The sequence below is a fragment of the Saimiri boliviensis genome, chromosome 20, assembly GCF_048565385.1.
Source record: "Saimiri boliviensis isolate mSaiBol1 chromosome 20, mSaiBol1.pri, whole genome shotgun sequence".
NCBI classification, from domain to species: domain Eukaryota; kingdom Metazoa; phylum Chordata; class Mammalia; order Primates; family Cebidae; genus Saimiri; species Saimiri boliviensis.
Window position 1 is genome coordinate 9,331,994 of NC_133468.1, and position 5,772 is coordinate 9,337,765.

The following is a 5,772-nucleotide window of genomic DNA, read 5'->3' on the forward strand; positions in this document are numbered from 1 at the left end:
TCTTTATCCATTTATCCATCCGTGCGCATTTGGGTTATTTCCATATTTTGGCGATTGTGAACAATGCTGCAACGAGCATAGAAGCACAGCTATCTCTGAGATCCTGATTTGATTCTCTTTGGATGCACATCCAGAAGTGGGATCATATGGTAGTTTTATTGCTAACTTTTGGAGAAAAGTTCATACTGTTTCTTATTGCTAACTTTTGGAGAAAACTTCGTACTCTTTTATATAATGGTTGTACCTTTTTAAAACCCCATCAAAAATGTACAGATTCTCTTCTCTCTACATCCTCACCAACACTTTTGTCTTTTTCGATAATAGAACAGGTGTGAGGTGATAAGTTAATTGTGTTTTGATTTGCATTTCTCTGATGTTGAGCACATTTTCATTTCCATGCGGACCATTTGTATGCCTTCTTTTGAGAATACAAATACATCACGTCATATACAAAAATAAACTCAATCTGAAGTTTTGACCTGACACTAAAATTACTAGAATAAAGTATAGAAAAAAGGCTTCTTGACATTAGTGATGGCAATGATTTTTTAGATACGACACCAACAGAACAGGAAACAAAAGCAAAAATAAACAAATGAGAAATAACTCTTCAGATCTTTTGCTCATTTTTAAATTCAGTTATTTGTTTTCTTGCTACTGAGTTGTATGAGTTCCTTATGTGTTTTGCATATTAGCTCCTTATCAGATATGTGATTTGCAAATATTTTCTCACATTTCCTAGGTTGCCTTTCCACTTTGGTGATTCTTTTTTTTTTTCTTTTCTTTTTTGTTTTTGAGGTTTGGACAAATTTATTGAAATGTACAGGGTGTTAGCAGAGAAATTCTATAGTGTGTTACATTTTGCCACTACCTTGAATATGTAATTTTAAAAATTATAAATATGTTTTCCAAAACTAAGACTTTAGCCCCAAAAAAGTCATTTAGAACATTTTTAAAGATCAATAAGAAATGGGTTTTGGACATTAAAAAGATAAGTCACCAAATTAAACAGCAGCAACCCCCACTAATCTAGAATCCCATAGTGCCAAAGGTAGGGGTGTCTTGCAGAACTAGTCATTTATTACAGCAATCAGAAGAGATGGGGGCAGGCACACCTATCAAAGGTGGTGGCAGAGCTGGCAGGACAGGATGGCTGGGCTGGGCTGGTCAGGTGAGCATGCCCCAGAAACAGCAGCAACAGAGAGCAGTCCAGCAGGCTCTGAGGCAGGTGGATGGTTCCAACTCATCTCTTCTTAGGTCCTCTATCACATACACTGTGGTTTTCGGAGGCTCCTGAAGTCTTCCCTGCCAGCTGTACTGTGGGTATCCTTGGTAGGGGTACCCTTGAGGTAGAGCACCCCCATAGATCCTGGGCCCATTGCTTTTTTTTTTTTTTTTTTTTTTTTGTGGATAATGTGGGTATGGGGCTGATGGACCAGGGCCCAGATATGGTGGAGGATTCTCTTGATTCATTAGGGACCTGTTAAGTGCACCCTCTCCTCTCCAAAAACTGGCTGGATAGTGGGTGGGTCGGGACCTGAGGAGCCCAGACCAGCCCACAGAAGACTCACTGCACCTGCCTCGAAGCAAGTGAAGAGCTGCCATGTGACAGAAGCTTTTTAGTTTGATACAATCCCATTTGTTTATTTTTGCTTTTGTTTCCTGTTCTGTTGGTATCACATCCAAAAAATCGCTGCCATCACCAATGTCAATAAATCTTTTTTCTATACTTTCTTCTAGTAGTTTTACAGTTTCATGTCTTCATGTTAAAGTCTTTAATCTATTTTGAGTTTATTTTTGTATATGATGTGAGATAAGGGTCTAATTTTATTCTTCTGTGTATGATTACCCAGTTTTTCTAATGACATTTATTGAAGAGACTATCCTTTCCCCATCGTGTGCTCTTGGTATTCTTATCAAAGATCAGTTAGCTGTAAATATAGAAATATATTTATTCTGTTGTATTAGTCTACATGTCTGTTTTTATGCCAGTATCATATTGTTTTGATTACTGTAGCTTTGTAATATATTTTAAAATCAGGCAGTGTGATGCCTCCAGCTTTTTTTTTTTTCTTTTGTCCCTCAAGATTGCTTTGGAGATGTGTAGTCTTTTGTGATTCCATTTGAATTTTATGATTGCTTTTTAAAAAAATTAATGTAAAATGCTATTGGGGTTTTGATAGAGATTGCATTAAATCTGTGTGTTTCTTTGGGCATGATGGACATTTTAAAGATTTTAATTCTTCTAATCCATGAACATGAAATGTCTATCCACTTCTATGTTTCCTTTAGTTTCTTTCTTCAGTGGTTTATAACTTTCAGTGTGCAAAAGTCTTTCACCTCTTTAGTTAACTTTACCCTAAGTATTTTATTATTTTTGTTTCTATTGTAAATGGAATTGTTTTTTAAATTTCCTTTTTGGATAGTTTGTTGTTAGCATATAGCAAAAATATCATTGATGTTTGCAAGTTGATTTTGTATACTAAAAATTTACTGAATTTGTTTATTGGTTTTAATTTTTTTTGTATGGAGTCTTTAGGATTTCTACATGTATGGTTATGTCACCTGTAAGAGGAGATCATTTTACTTCTTTCTTTTCAATTTGGATAGCTTTTATTTCTTTTTCTTGTCTGACTGCTCTGGCTAGAACTTCCAGTATTATGTTGAGTAGAAGTAATAAGATTGATCATCTTTGCTTTGCTTCAGATATTAGAGAAAAATGCTTTCAAATTTTCCCCATCGATTATAATGTTAGCTGTGGTGTTTTCATATATGGCCTTTATTATGTTGAGGTAAGTTTATTTTATACCTATTTTTTCAGAGTTTTAAATCATAAATGGATATTAAATTTTGTAAAATTAATTCTGAATCTTTTGAGATGATCATGTGATTTTAGCTTTCATTTTTAATGTGGTATATTATATTGATTTGATATGTTGAAACATTCTTCCATCTCAGGGATAAATCCTACTTGTTCATGGTGTATAATCCTTTCAATGTACTTTTGAATTTGGTTTGTTAGTGTGATATTGGGGACTTTTGTGTTTATGTTAATTAAGGGACATTGCCCTGCAGTTTTCTTTCCCTGTAGTGCTTTTGCTAAGCTTTGACATCAGGGTGATCCTGGCCTCATAACATGAGTTTAGAAGTGCTCTTTCTTATTCTATTATTCTAAAAAGTTTTAAGAATCAGTATTGATTCATCTTTAAATATTTGGTAGAATTCACCCATTAAGCCACCTAATTCTGGGTTTTTCTTTGTTCGGAAGGTTTTAATTATTGATTAAATCTGATATTTTAATTAAAAATTTGCCTGTTTAAATTTTTAAAATTTATCTGTTCTTAATTCAGTCTTGGCAGGTTGCATATTTTTAGGACTTTATCCATTTCTTCCAAGTTATCCAATTTGTTGCTGTATAATTGTTCATAATGATTCTTTATAATCTTTTTTATTTCTGATGCATCTACTGTAGTGTCTCTCAGTTCTGATTTTATTTACTTGATACTTCTTTCTCGTTTTCTAAGTTAGTTTAGCTATGGGATTTGTCAAATGTTTGTCTTTTCAAGAAACCAAGCCTTGGTTTCCTTGATTTTTTTCTACCATTTTTTATTATCTCTTTTATTTATTCCTACTCTCATTGTTATCATTTCCCTTCTTCTGCAATTATGGAACTTGGTTTGTTCTTTTTCTGGTTCCTGGAGATGTCAGATTAGGTTATTTATTGGCAATCTTTCTTCTTTTTAAAATGTAGACATTTATCACTATGAATGTCCCTTTACTAATGCTTTCACTGTATCCCGTAAGTTTTGGTACACTATTCCTTCAGTTATGTTTATCGCTGAAGGAATAGTTTTGTTTTGTTTATTTAATGTACCATTTGTATTTTTTTTCTTTTTTAAATTATACTTTTAGTTCTGGGATACATGTGCAGAACGTACAGGTCTGTTATTAGGTATACATGTGTCATGGTGGTTTGCTGCACCCATCAATTCATCATCTATATTAGGTATTTCTCCCAATGTTATCCCTCCTCTAGCTCCCCACTCCCACCAACAGGCCCCAGTGTGTGATGTTCTCCTTCCTGTGTCCATAAAGAAACTGACTTGAACAATGCTCTAGATCAAATGGATCTAACATATATACAGAGCTTTCCATCAAAAAGCAAAGAATACATCTTCTCAAGTGCACATTCTGGGGTCTTCCAGCTTTCTAAATAGCTTTTCTAAGACGTAACTGTTTTTCCTACCCTTTCCTATTTAGTAATCCTCAGGATTGTTTTGGTTTCTTTGTTTGGTTGGTTGGTTGAATTTTTCTTTTTTTTCTCCACTGGGTTGCTACAGCTTCTTAACTGGGCTTCAGAGATTTCCCAAAACTGCTTTTATTTGTGGGTAGTTATTAAATCATTGTTTTGTGGGGTACAAGGCCTGGTACCTTCTAGTTCACCATCCTGCTGGCATCACTTCTTCCCACATTCCCATTCCATTTTATTATATTTCATCGAGGAAGGAGGAGTGAGTGGTTCTGGAAGGAGAAAGGAGGTTCTGAACCTGGACTTTCAGGGCATACAGGAAAAACTTATTTTAATACTCTCTAGTATTTATTTCCAGACCTAGTAATCGTGGCCACAGATGAGAGAGGAGGTCAAAAGAAGCATCCCTGACATCTGCCATCAACCATAAACCCCCTGGCATTGTCACCACTGCAGAGGCTGGATTAATCCTATGTAGACTCAGGAGTGGAGTTGGAGTTAGTATCTCATTATATCTAATGTCTCACAGGAGGGGAGTCTGAGTTTGTTTCAGCGGCTGGCCACCTCCAGCTAGGTCTAGAGGTACATCCAGACAATAGAATGTTATTCAATACTAAAAGGAAAAGAGCTATTGAAAAGATGTGGAGGGACCCTAACTGCCTCTTGCTAAGTGAAAGAAGCCAGCCTGAAAAGCCTACATACTTTATGATTCCAACTCAATGAAATTCTGGGACAGGAAAAAATATGAGGGTAGCAGAAGGATCAGAGGTTTCCAGGGGTGGAGGTGGGGGAGGAATAAGTTGGAGGAACATGGAGAGTTTTTAGGGCAGTTAAACTATTCTGCAGGATACTGCAATCGTGAACACGTGTCTTCGTACATTTGTCAAACCCCACAGACCGTACAACACTAAGAGTGAATCTTAATGTAAACTGTGGACTCTGGAGGATAATGATGTGACAATGTAGGCTCATCGATTATAACGGATGTCCCGTCTGGTGTGGGATGCTGATCACGGGAAAGGTTCTACATGTGTTGTGACAGGGAATATATGGGAATCTCTGTACTTTTCGCTTGATTTCGGTCTGAACTTAAATCTGCTCTTAAAAAACGAGGGCTATGAAAAACAGGAAAACGAGAATGTAACAATCATTCATATTTACTGAGGCTCGCTAACAGTTGGGCAGTGGGCTAAGGGCGCTGGATTCACTTTAGTTCTTGAAATAAACCTTGGAGTCAGGAACTGTGATCATCATCTTCTTATACCAAGGGAGCAATGAAGGCTTTCAAGGACTGAGGAAGGAGCCTCCCCCCGGTGCTTACAAGAGGAGCCAGATCCAGTCTTCCAACTCAGGCTGTCCTGAGTACAGAATTCAGGCCATTTAACCACCGTGCTGGACTCTTACTCTGAAGTCCAGGCCATCGTTCCATTTCGGTACAGGTCCGTACAAGACTGGCCGCTCTCGCTCTCTCTTTCTTTCTCTCTCTCTCATTTTCTTTCCTTCATTCATTGACTGCTTTGGTC

General features: G+C 36.7%; 1 pseudogene; it reads right to left on the bottom strand.

Moving 5' to 3' along the window:
* Nucleotides 1–1,167: 1,167 nt before the first annotated feature.
* On the bottom strand, nucleotides 1,168–1,473 carry LOC104652667 (cysteine-rich and transmembrane domain-containing protein 1 pseudogene; annotated as a pseudogene).
* Nucleotides 1,474–5,772: the final 4,299 nt, after the last annotated feature.